The following is a 13,317-nucleotide window of genomic DNA, read 5'->3' on the forward strand; positions in this document are numbered from 1 at the left end:
ACTGCGTCTCTATCCTTGAAGTGTAGGAGTTTTGCTGTAAATGTCCTTGCCGTCGCACCAGGTGGAGGCGCCTGAGGTGGAAGACGATGCGCCCTCTCCACTGCAAAATGTAGGGAAAAGGCCTCCTTCCCGAACTATTCAATTAGCCAGGTTTCCAGAAACTGTTCCGGAGCAGCTCCTTCTGCACGTTCCGGCAGCCCGACAAGCCTGAGATTGTTGCGCCTCTAGATCTACCAGTTTGTTTTTACACTGGGAAACTTGCGCAGCAAGGCTCTGCAGCTCCCCTTTTACCGGTGCCGAGGCATCTTCCAGAGTCGAGATACGATTTTCAGTTTTTCCAACCCTTTCACGTGTTTTTTGCATTTCATGTCTCATCAGGGAGATATCAGCTTGAACTTCGCCGATTTTATCAGTGACCCTTTATTCTGAGGCCGTAATGGCGGATAACGCCTTTTGAATAGATGGTGGATCTACTTGGTCCTGCTGGTTGACATCAGAGGAGGATTGAGAATTAGCTGTTGAAGCCTAGACCTCCCCAGCCAGAGTAGAGGAAGACTGGCGTGCAAAGCACTCGCAGCTGGTCGCAACCGTCTGACCATGTTTTCCCATTTTGCTCTGATATTATATGGAGCAAGCTTATCCTTGCTGCTACTGGCTACTGCTTGTCCCTTCCAATAATATTATATTCTTGTATACAGTTCCACTCAGCACATTGAATAACACAAATAGACCCAGCTGCGTATCAGCCTTAATATACTGTATGAGACAGTTAAGACTCTGCTACCGTATCATGCAGCGATAGTAAAGAAATGTCACTTGCAGAAATGTATTACTGTGGCTACCATCTGCTGCTGGGCTTTATGAAGCGCAAATTCAAAACTGCGTTAACAAGTTCAACAGAAAGTTATTAACAGGCAGTCACCAGTGATTGTCAAGGGACAAGAAGCTCTATTCACATGCCTTTACTCACTGTGTACCCAGGTGTGCACAGAGAACAGCCACTTCCAAAAGATTATGTCTCGAAACTTTGACACAGCCCAGTATCGAGGCTCTTATTCCAAAGACAGCCCACAGTATTCGGATGCCAATATGGCGGTCGCCCCAGAGCCAGCAAAACAGTATATCTGCCCGATGCCGACAGACCGCTGGTACCATCCACCTGAGGAGCCCAAGGAGGTAAGTAGCTGGATTTTTTTCCCTTTTTCTCCTCAGTTTAGCAGCTTCATGCTCCCTGACCTGACGGCACCAGAGTTCAGTGAGGACTGCGATCGCAGCAAGCCCACGCCTCAGGACAAATCGGGGTGCACTGGAAAACAGTGGAAAGTATTGTGGGAGCACCCGCTGGTCCACTTTTATAATTATAATCTACTGCAAGAAGAAAGGGCGTCACCGGGACAACTGTGCCGTCAGCTCGAGTCTCTGCACAAATTTAGCCCCTGGGTTTGAAGAAGATGTAGGCCCCGATCAGAATGCAGGCAGGGAAGTCGATTGGGAGCTGATATTCAGCCAAAAAGTCACTGACCAGGTGGTTCACCTTGTGTATTGTGCCCACTGTGACAATATAAGCAATCTGGGCAGCGGGAGCCAGCTACAAACAGGATATTTAGGCGGATGCTGGAGAAGAGTAGAAGAGAAACGTCCTACTCCATGCTAACCCAAACCACGCCCCCAGGCATGGTGTGTAGTTATACCATTCAGTTCAAAGCTGGTGAAGTTGGAATGAAAATGCATCATGGGGTGCTGGTACTCCCAAGCCCAGAGGACACAAATTACCTTTTAGATGCATTCTACTAGCAAGTTCAATATGCCCAATGGTAGTACATTTGCAAAAAGAACTCTGTATTTTTTCTAGAAAAAATACAGAGTACTTCCTGATCCCATTCACCCAATATAAAGCATTTAATACAGGGTACTCTCTATCTGCTCTGCTTACCCCATCCCAGAGCTGTGAGGAACAGAGAAGATTGCCCCGGTAGCAGGGCAGTCTTAACAGCATTATAGGCCCCCAGGCAAAGCAGTGCACTGGAAACCGTATTGTATAGTACAATTACGCTGTTTTCGTCAAGGTCAAGATATGTATTTGCAACAGCAAGATCGCATGTACAGATAACAGCTGATACTGAGGTGATCAGTCCACTTAAACATTTTAATAAAGAGGGTTTGACTAAATATAGAGGAATATGGAGCTCCTATGCTCTTGGGCTCCCCGGGCAAGGGCCCATCGTGCACATGCATTAAGATGGCACTGACTGGTAGAGAGCATAGAATATGCAGACATATTCTGAGTTGAGCTGTCAGTTTGAGAGCCCACCATACCATGTACATTCTCCTAGAGTGACTGTCGCCACGGAGGTACCCTGTTCTGTTTTTACTCCTAACAGTTCACAAGGCACTCTGTAATATACAATTAAAAAGCAAATGTCCTAATTAGGTTCAATGAGATTGGTATATTATCTTGTCATTTTAGGGAGGAGATTCACTAACTGATGTCTACAAAAATGACCAGGCTAACCAGGCCACCTGGCTCCAGGTTTAGGGTGTATATGAAATATAAAGGGACAACACAGGTACTGTAAGAGATGTACAGAACTTCACATAATGGAAATCATGACCGGTTCAGTGTATTTGAGGAGGGATTTTTTTTAAACTAGCTATCTCATCTCTCATAGGTCACTCCATGTACATAAATCTCTCCCAATAATACTTAACAAATTTACACAGGAAGGTCAATTGCTCACTGATGTTAATTTCTGTCTCATCCATCGTCTGTCAAAAAAGGAACAGAGTAAAGATAGAAACGCTTCTTCAGATCATTGATGCATTTGGAGAGACGGCGGCACAGTGGACATGTCTTTGAAAGGTGGATGTCAGAATATGATCAGAAAAACCAAGATTGGCCTTTCCGCTCACACACCCCTCCACACCGGTTTGTGGACGGGGCTGTGAAGGAAACGGAAGAGTTCCGGTAAGAGTGGCTGCATGGCGCAGCACCCGGGGCTCCAGCTAGCGGGAGAGGCCACCTTAGCAGAAACATTTTCTAGGTGGTAATGCAGTTTTAAAATTATGTACAAAATCATAGTATTTTGTTATCATTTAAAAATGACTAAATCCCAGATAGTGTACAATAGCCAAATGTAAAATAAAATAATTTTGCAGGTTTTTTTGACCAATAAGAAAAACTAGGAAATTTTCAGTTGTGTGCTAAATTTGTGTATTCATTCTAGGAAACCTAGCTCTAATTCATTTTACTGTACAAGAAGCCACAACACAATTCACAAACTCTCCTATGGCAGACAGAGAGTTAAAGTGGGTCTGTATCTCCCAAAGGAAGTCAAGTAATTATAGAATAAAGAGGTGAGGAAGCTCTTACCTGTTATAACACAGCGTTCCGTTCCATGATTCAGGCTGTAAAATATCAAAGGAACGTATTGTAATCACCAGTAGCATAACGTCTATTAAAATCCCATTCTAAGAGGTGAATCATGCTGTGTGTCAAGAAGAGCTTAAATTTCTGTTGGCTGTCACAATTAAACATGGCATCCCTTCTGTGCTACCTACACAATCTGTGTTTACAGTGCTGCCATTTTAGGCTTTATTGTGATATGTTTTCAAATGTTATAATCTTCTAATTACTCAAATACCATGTGGTCGCGTATGCAACTTGTGGTGAAAGTTGAAGCTGTATTATTCAGGTACTGCTGTTTCCTACACAGTTCATACTGTTTGTTAAAAAACACGGTTTAAAAAACTATCCTGATCTAAGCATACCTAGTAAGTGCAATTATCATTTTACATCATACGTGCCAACTTTTCCTCATTGGCTTCAGGGAGATCCCGAGGGAGGTGGGCGTGTGTGGGTGGGGCTTGATGAGTCGCATCATTTTGGCCCTGCCCCCTAAACGATTGTCACAATTTTTGGCCAATTACAGCAGGGTGCAGGGCTAAGATGATCCAATATTTGCGTCATTAAGCCTCGCCCCCCGCCACTTATCTATTGAGGGGGCAAGAACCAGGAAGTTGCCCTGCCCTCCCTGGAGGTCTCCCAGAAATGCGGGAGTCTCCCGGACATTACGGGAGAGTAGGCAACTATGTGTTAAAGAAAAGCAGCTAATGAATCTCTAGAGACTCAAGTGTCTTTCCATTTCTGTCTCCATTACTGAAGTCATGTTGTCTTACCTGTCAGTCTTTGATTAAATCTTGGTCTCCATGAAAATGGCCACCTCCATAGGCATCAATACATGGACATAGGACACAATTTCTGAACTGTATCATCATGCTACAGATGATGAAGCCAACATCGTCTTCTACTGGCTCAGCATCAGGGAGAATGCCAGACCCTTCAGGGAGTGAGGGAGATCACCCCTATTTCAGGGAGTCTCCCTGACATTCAGGGAGAGTTGGCAAGTATGTTTTACATTTGCAAATACTTCAGAATTTACATACTAAGGGGGCTAGAAAATGCTGTGGCACAGGCAGTGCATTTTTTATGCAAAATCCTGCCTAATTTAACTAACACTGCATAAATAGTTTAATGCCCCAAAGAGCAATTTCACGATCCATCTGCAAATATTCTTTGCATGATTATTGTGGATTTTTTTTACTGTGACTCAAATGCGCATGATTTGCAAAATGAAAAAGTAAAAAAAAAAGTACTATGTGATTTCACATCTGTACCTTTCTCTTATTAATATGAATTTTGCCGTTTTTCTCTCAATGTACTCCTCATCTAATCTTCATTTATCTACTAAACTAACTAGATAACTAATTGAAGTAAAGGCACATTGGGGCTGCCTTTATTTCAAGTGGTCTGTGCAGCACATATTACTGATCAAGTAATATCAGGTACAGGTGAGTGGTGAAGAATAAACCATGGGATCCAGGTTGGTTGGTATTTGGGTAGAGTGTCGTTTAGGATGACCATAACGTACTCCATGGAAGAGACATAACAGATGAGGTTGAACAGCTCAGTCTTTGAGGGGAGAGCTGTTTACTTCCATGCTCTGTCTATGAACAGTTTGGGGACTTGGCAAATGTGTGTTTACTGAGCTGGGGGATTGGCTGTCAGAGGGTCTCTAGGGATTCGTATTCCGGTATTCTGATTGATTATGTCTAAGGTGAGATTCCAGAAATCACGGATTATTTGGCACTCCCACCGTATGTGTAGAAAAGTGCCTTTAGCTCCACAGAGAAGCGGTCTGTCACCTGGGGGTACATGCGATTGAGTATACCTGGGACCAAGTACAAACAGGAATAAATCTTAAAACAATTTTCCTGAATGCCGGCATTAATGGAGACATTAGCTGTCCAGGCATGTATGACTGACCACTCCTCCCTGTTCAGAGAGACCCCTAAGTCACGTTCCTAGGCCTCCTCATGGGGCTCGAGTGCGTCAGAAGATTTTGGCCATAATTATAAAGTATAGAATCTAAATATTGCCTCTGCGACTGAGTAGATGCAGTTATATTCAAACGGTGTGAAAGTTTGGAATTCCTTGGTCCGGGATTGGGACTGGATAAATCCCTGGATTTGTAGGGATTGAAATTGCATAAAAGCAGACAGGTGGTATTTAGTGCATAAATCCTCGAATGACCTACGGGCTCATTCGCCTATTACGTGGACAAAGGGGTCAAATTTATATGATTTCCATTGCCAGGACATTTCCTCAGAACGGCCTGGAGGAAACAGTGGGTGATTCCAGAGAGAAGTCCAGGGGGAAAGGTAAGGGGCTAAATCAAAACGGCGGTTGGCCCAATGTGTTTTGGTTTTTTTTAATTATGTTTACTATTTTTTTAACTGTCATTTTTTTTCTTGTAGAATCATGACCTGGAGGCCCAAGACCAGGATTCCAGTTCCAGTTTGCAATGCCCAAGCCAGCAGGCTGGGCCAAGCACGCACAGAGGGTCTCAGGACTGGCTTGGCAAGTGGTAAGTCACCGCTTACTGTTGCCAGCCAGGATCACCGAAGAGCTGCCCATCACTCTGCTGCCCGGTGACATGATCTTAATAAATTGCCGGGTAAAAGATTTTCTATTAAAGTCTTAATAAATAGACCCTTTAGTGTTTTCTCTTTTATAGGCTGTCCCTAACTATTGGACAGGACGTAAACAGGAGGACCATGGACGCTGCCGTAACAACATTGCGTTGCCCTATATCTGTCCTGCATCCTTTGGGCCACAGAAAATGGCCATGCAAGCCTCATGTGGCCCATGGTTTGGGCAACTGTGCTGTAAGCTGTTGTCAAGGATCAACTGTTACACTGAGTGAGAACAGAAGTCACTGGTCCCATGCTGCTGCTTATGATCCAGTTCATTTATACTGATGCACTTCTGTCTGTTTATGTAAACTATGTCTACCTTGTCTGTACTGCTGCCATGTATGGCGCTGCGGAACTTTGTGGAAGCCTAAAAACAAATGCTGATAATAATAATGTACTGCACACACCACTTTGTTCTGTTGTGCTAATGAAACCTTGTGTGTATCCTTGTGTACACAAGATGGAGTATAAGCTCTCAACAGGGACTGCACTTTAACACAAGCCCATATTGAGTGGAAGCACTGAGGCTATTTTTATACCTGGTCCTGTCCCGTCAGAGGCTCAGTATTACTGCTAACCACAGGTGGAGCTACACATAGCCTGCAACTAATTGCCAAATGGGGGTACACTTACATATAGCCAATTATAAAGTGGAGTATGCTGGCACTATATGAATAAATAATACCCAAATTAAGGGATTGTAGCAGCATATGTTATTCACCATATAGTAAAGTGATACCTATACATTATTTAAAAGCAGAGGATATTTCAACAGAGAAGCAGCCTAAATGGCATAAAGATAATTTACCCTATACATATCACCATATCATGTGACCGCTGTAAGTTAAATACAATACAAGCATCTAACAATATACATTTCACACTTATTACAAGTGTGGAAAAGGTGAAATGTGTGCAGCTGGCCTTTACTGGCACATTCTGGGATTCACAACACCTTTTACTCCTGGTTTTTCACACTGAGCTGTTTTTGTACTGTTGCTGCTCCTATTTTTCCAGCACACATTTCTCAGCCTTTGTGTCTGTCTTGCACAACAGTGCTCCAGTCCCTGCCCTCCCCCCCTCCATGTACAGCCTTAGCTCCACGTGGCTAGTCATGTGACCGTGTTTACAGACGCTGCTGCAGTCTGTCAGGCACAGGGTTATAATGTCACTGCCTCAGCAGTCACCCTGACTTTTGCCTGACAAGCCAATCACTTAACTAAGTTGGCTGCAGGCAATGCTGACGTCTGTGAAATCATAGGCCCTGAAGCAAGGCCTAAGCAAGATGGGGCCCGCCCAGCCTCAGGAAAACAAAGGGGTCCTGTCCCAGACGAGAAAAACAAAGAGACAACAGATGCTGCCATCTTTCTATCTCCATAATCCTCTCAAAATGGCTGCACAGCTGCTCTCCTGTGGCATGCAATCTGAAAAGCATCATGAAAAAACTAATGCAAATCTTTTCGCAAATAACTTTTGATTTAAATTGGCAATAGCACAGTTGACACCATAATTTATTATTGTCTCTCTGTACTAAAGTATACTCAATTATAGTATAACCCCTTTAATTAATAATACTTTTACAGTTTTCTTCCAAAACACTGCCCAGTTTTGCCTATTTTGCGGCTTAAATCAGTCATGAGAGTTAGAGGACATAAAGGTTGTCTTTATTACACAAGGTACTTTTGTGTGTTTTGAAATCTGTTTTATATAGCTTGCTAGGCACCCAGAAATCATTCCTGGTAAAAGCATAGGATGAAACGCGAAGACCACAGGACTGAAGTCTTGTGCGGATTTAAAATGGCCGCGCCTCCTTCCTCACTCTCACGAACAGTGGTTCACTGTTCGTGAGAGTGACAAAATGTCTGCCTACATTGTAAGTAAGCAATGGAGGCAGTTAAAATGACCGGCTGTTGTAAACTGCATTTTCTTAGAAATTACAAATCCATTATTTCATCCAATTTGACGTACTTCCCCCCAGGTATGTGAATAATGCCACATTGTTCAATAAACTTATATTCCAAACTAAAAATCTGTAATATATTTTTAAGATATTTCTCATTTAAAACCATTTAAAAAATGTAAATATGTACAGATAAAACTTCCACACAACCCATAATATGATTTCAGTCGTTCCTTAAGTGCAACAATAAATGAGTTTGTCATTGCTGAAAAATGTTACTGAGTGGGAATATAAATGGCCATGCTGATATAAGTTTCCAAGCTGCTATTTCCTGATACATTACACTTGATGTGATTACCCTCCCAAGTCAACAGATGTCACATGTTGGAGATATTATGTGAACTCATGTGCTTTTCAGTACCGCAAGTAAATATGAATATTTCTCAGCTAATGTCAAATTTCATTATTTACTAGGTAGATTAAGATACACAATTTAATTGTTACAGGGACAGTTGTGATTTTCAGTGGGGTAAAGATAATTTTTACTTCAATTTCTTATTTGAAAATGCTATAAACAGAATCTATGGGAGAGTGGGCCTTAAAAGTGCATAAACATTTTTTAGGTGTGAGGTTCTTAACCTATGGGTCAAAATAGTGGAAGCTACGATATATTGGGTGGGTCACAATACCCTCGCTTTGCAATCCTATTCTGTATTATCAACTTTTTATGTTTAATCTTATTCTATAAAAGTGTCCAAAGTCTTATTCATTATTTATGTTGCAATAATGTATTAAAATGTAAGAAAACGGTAAAGTAAGTATATTATTAATGAAAAATACCTTTGTGCCCATTACGGAGGCACTCTGCACACAACTGAATATGCCCCTTAGTGTTGACCACAGAAATTGTCCCTCAATAATAATGTACCTAAGACATAGCTGAAAATTAGAGGAAACTCTCAATGTATTTATTCCTGGTAAAATATTTTATAAAATTAAAAAATAACAAAACATGAAAATGAGGAAGCATAGCGTGGAGTTTGTATGTTCTCCCTGTGTTTGCGTGGGTTTCCTCCGGGTGCTCCTGTTTCCTCCCACAATCCAAAAACATACTGGTAGGTTAATTGGCTGCTATCAAAATTGACTCTAGTCTCTCCCTCTCTGTCTGTCTGTGTGTGAGTGTGTGTCTATATTAGGGAATTTAGACTGTAACCTCCAATGGGGCAGGGACTGATGTGAATGAGTTCTCTGTACAGCGCTGCGGAATTAGTGGCGCCATATAAATAAATGATGATGATAGCCTAGATTCTCCATTTTTTACCTGTCTACATATGTGACATGTATGTCCTTAGTGACAACCACTGAGAATTATACACAGCACTATAAAACTGAGCACTCTAAACTCTTGCACTTCTTCAACATTCAGCACTAGCGTTCATAGCATTCAAAAGACCGTACCACTCTACCCGTCACATGGGAGGGATTACGCTCAGGAAATTTTACATGCAGAGCTTAATCACACCGTGTCACAAGGAATAAGCATTTTCCATTCACTAGTGTGTCAGCACTGAGCGATTTGTGCACTAGGAACACTAGTGTTTTCCTAGTTGGTAAAGTGCTAGCCATCAAAGCTGCTCATATGACTTACCTTTATTTTTACTGGCATTATAATAATTATTATACGTATTATTATATGTTACATATAATTATAGCAGTACCATGAAACTGTGCTCAGTGACTGGTCTTTCATTATTAGTGCATGGATTGCTAAATATGTGTAATCAGTGTCTAATTGTGTTTGTCTATTGAAGCTATACAATGTCTATTTGTTTTAATATTTAAAATATAGAAAACACACCATCTATTTGATATGCCTGTCACATAAAGAAATGTCCCCAGAGATATGAAAAATAGGCCTATATTTCAAACTAAGTCACAAAGTGAATAGTCATAGGATATGAATGTCTTTAAAAAAATAACAAAATTAAAAGTAGGCACTTCCTTTGCTCATCCAGTATTTTCCTCATCCACCTTTGACATTTATGGCTGAGAACTTGCTTCCTGTGTTGAATAACACTGTGATATTTTCTTTAGAGGCTATTCATCTATGTGAAATACATCATAGCTAGTTCATTAGCAGCTTTGAAAAACTACACATTGTGAAAGCCATACTACTGAATTTGGAGATAAAGCATTGGATCAATAATTCATTAGAATGTTCAAACAAGGATGTGCCTCTTAAGAGATAGATATATTATGTATCTACATTATACTACCAATCCTTAAAGTACTCATTACTATTGAGAAGATGACATATATCAGGTTATGTTGCTCTTCTTCATATGTGCAATACGAAATACAGGCATGTTAATAAGTCATAATTTTGATCAAACCTATGTCGTAATCTAGATGTGTGATAAATGTACATACTGTATTTGGATCACTACTGGTGTCGGAAAAGGATTCTTCAGTGCAACATCATTACTCTACTCTCCTTACCTATCACTTTCTTGAAGTCAACATTGAATAATTATTTTAGAGATGTCATTAAAAATTATGATTTCTGGTTGTCTAGTTTTCCATATAACCCTGTATTTACCAATAACCTGTAATCACATTATCTGCCATCTGTTTCTTAAGGACAAATGAGTGGTCAATTATAACTCTGGGAACAATGGACAATAAAAACTACATAGATATGTAATCAATTGTTATCATTAGCTTACAGTGAACCCATAACAAAGAATGGGCTTTTTTTTACTGCTGTGTAGCTTTGTTTTAAACCTGCTGGAAACAGGTTGTTTTTCTATACTAAGGTTGCACATGCTTCCAAGACTTGTTCAGACCACACAATGTCCAGCATTATGGATTATATCTATTCTACATAGACATAATTGTATCACTGTGTGTTTAAAAAAACAAGTATTGTCCTATAGAACACTGGAGCATTTCTCTGGATACTACTGTGGTTAGATTCAACATTTGGGATCAAAATGGTTAAATATTTCCCCTTGAAATAGTGACTATTATTACACTGTATCTGGTGAGCAGAGGACGTGTGTAATAACATTTCAGGGGTATAGTGCACACAGTATAAACACTATGTGTATATGTATATATGTGTATATATATATATATATATATATATATATATATATATATATATATATATATATATATATATATATATATATACACAGTCAATCCTATTGTGACATGTTATGTACGTGTAGGAGGAGGACACCATGTCAGCTGTGTATATCACACACACTGTTTACACTGGCTCGGTATGTACTCGGGTCAGATGAGGCAGTCAGTGGACTGTGTGCGGATGTCAGCCTGTCCCTCCTCCCCCGGGCTGCGGCGTCGTCCCTCTCCCTCCTCCCTCGGTTCCCCCCCTCTCTCTCTCTGTACCTTTATCCGAGTTCCGCCGCTCTCCGTCTCTTTGTCAGCAGCCTCTGGCCGCAGTGCCGCCCCGGAGCCACAGCCGTGACGTCAGAGCCTCTGCTGCGGATGCTGAGTTGCTGCTGCCGCCTCTGTCAGTGGAACACACAGTTCACCAGAGCTCAGAGCGCTGCTTGGTTCATTCATCAGTCACCAGAGCTCAGAACACTGCTTGGTTCATTCATCAGTCACCAGAGCAAAGAGCGCTGCTTGGCTCATTCATCAGTCACCAGAGCACAGAGCACTGCTTGGTTCATTCATCAGTCACCAGAGCTCAGAGGGAGCACTGCTTGGTTCATTCATCAGTCACCAGAGCACAGAGCACTGCTTGGTTCATTCATCAGTCACCAGAGCTCAGAGCACTGCTTGGTTCATTCATCAGTCACCAGAGCTCAGAGCGCTGCTTGGTTCATTCATCAGTCACCAGAGCTCAGAGCACTGCTTGGTTCATTCATCAGTCACCAGAGCAAAGAGCACTGCTTGGTTCATTCATCAGTCACCAGAGCACTGCTTGGTTCATTCATCAGTCACCAGAGCGCTGCTTGGTTCATTCATCAGTCACCAGAGCTCAGAGGGAGCACTGCTTGGTTCATTCATCAGTCACCAGAGCTCAGAGCGCTGCTTGGTTCATTCATCAGTCACCAGAGCTCTGCTTGGTTCATTCATCAGTCACCAGAGCTCAGAGCACTGCTTGGTTCATTCATCAGTCACCAGAGCAAAGAGCGCTGCTTGGTTCATTCATCAGTCACCAGAGCACAGAGCACTGCTTGGTTCATTCATCAGTCACCAGAGCAAAGAGCACTGCTTGGTTCATTCATCAGTCACCAGAGCTCAGAGGGAGCACTGCTTGGTTCATTCATCAGTCAGCAGAGCACAGAGCACTGCTTGGTTCATTCATCAGTCACCAGAGCTCAGAGCGCTGCTTGGTTCATTCATCAGTCACCAGAGCTCAGAGCACTGCTTGGTTCATTCATCAGTCACCAGAGCTCAGAGCGCTGCTTGGTTCATTCATCATTCATCAGTCACCAGAGCTCAGAGCACTGCTTGGTTCATTCATCAGTCACCAGAGCTCAGAGCACTGCTTGGTTCATTCATCAGTCACCAGAGCAAAGAGCACTGCTTGGTTCATTCATCAGTCACCAGAGCAAAGAGCACTGCTTGGTTCATTCATCAGTCACCAGAGCACTGCTTGGTTCATTCATCAGTCACCAGAGCGCTGCTTGGTTCATTCATCAGTCACCAGAGCTCAGAGGGAGCACTGCTTGTTTCATTCATCAGTCACCAGAGCTCAGAGCGCTGCTTGGTTCATTCATCAGTCACCAGAGCTCAGAGCACTGCTTGGTTCATTCATCAGTCACCAGAGCTCACAGCACTGCTTGGTTCATTCATCAGTCACCAGAGCTCAGAGCGCTGCTTGGTTCATTCATCAGTCACCAGAACTCAGAGGGAGCACTGCTTGGTTCATTCATCAGTCACCAGAGCTCAGAGGGCTGCTTGGTTCATTCATCAGTCACCAGAGCTCAGAGGGAGCACTGCTTGGTTCATTCATCAGTCACCAGAGCTCAGAGCGCTGCTTGGTTCATTCATCAGTCACCAGAGCTCAGAGCGCTGCTTGGTTCATTCATCAGGCACCAGAGCACAGAGCACTGCTTGGTTCATTCATCAGTCACCAGAGCTCAGAGCACTGCTTGGTTCATTCATCAGTCACCAGAGCTCAGAGCACTGCTTGGTTCATTCATCAGTCACCAGAGCACAGAGCACTGCTTGGTTCATTCATCAGTCACCAGAGCTCAGAGCACTGCTTGGTTCATTCATCAGTCACCAGAGCTCAGAGCACTGCTTGGTTCATTCATCAGTCACCAGAGCTCAGAGCATTGCTGTGTTCATTCATCAGTCACCAGAGCTCAGAGCACTGCTTGGTTCATTCATCAGTCACCAGA

General features: G+C 42.5%; 1 protein-coding gene across 3 annotated transcripts in view; it reads right to left on the reverse strand.

Annotated features, from left to right (window-relative positions):
- Nucleotides 1-11,491, reverse strand: part of MOSPD1 (motile sperm domain containing 1) — a 37,005-nt gene extending 25,514 nt beyond the window's left edge. Inside the window, exons 1-3 of one of the 3 annotated variants that reach the window (XM_075187292.1) lie at nucleotides 11,348-11,484; nucleotides 8,774-8,872; nucleotides 3,371-3,405 (exon numbers count right to left, since the gene is read on the reverse strand). The gene's annotated coding sequence lies outside the window, so the exon portion shown is untranslated. Of the gene's footprint in view, nucleotides 1-3,370; nucleotides 3,406-8,773; nucleotides 8,873-11,347 lie in introns of all 3 variants that reach the window. The other 2 variants (XM_075187291.1, XM_075187293.1) reach the window with 2 other exon arrangements.
- Between the last annotated feature and the right edge of the window lie 1,826 nt (nucleotides 11,492-13,317).

The sequence above is a fragment of the Mixophyes fleayi genome, chromosome 9 (genome assembly GCF_038048845.1).
Source record: "Mixophyes fleayi isolate aMixFle1 chromosome 9, aMixFle1.hap1, whole genome shotgun sequence".
Lineage (NCBI taxonomy): Eukaryota > Metazoa > Chordata > Amphibia > Anura > Limnodynastidae > Mixophyes > Mixophyes fleayi.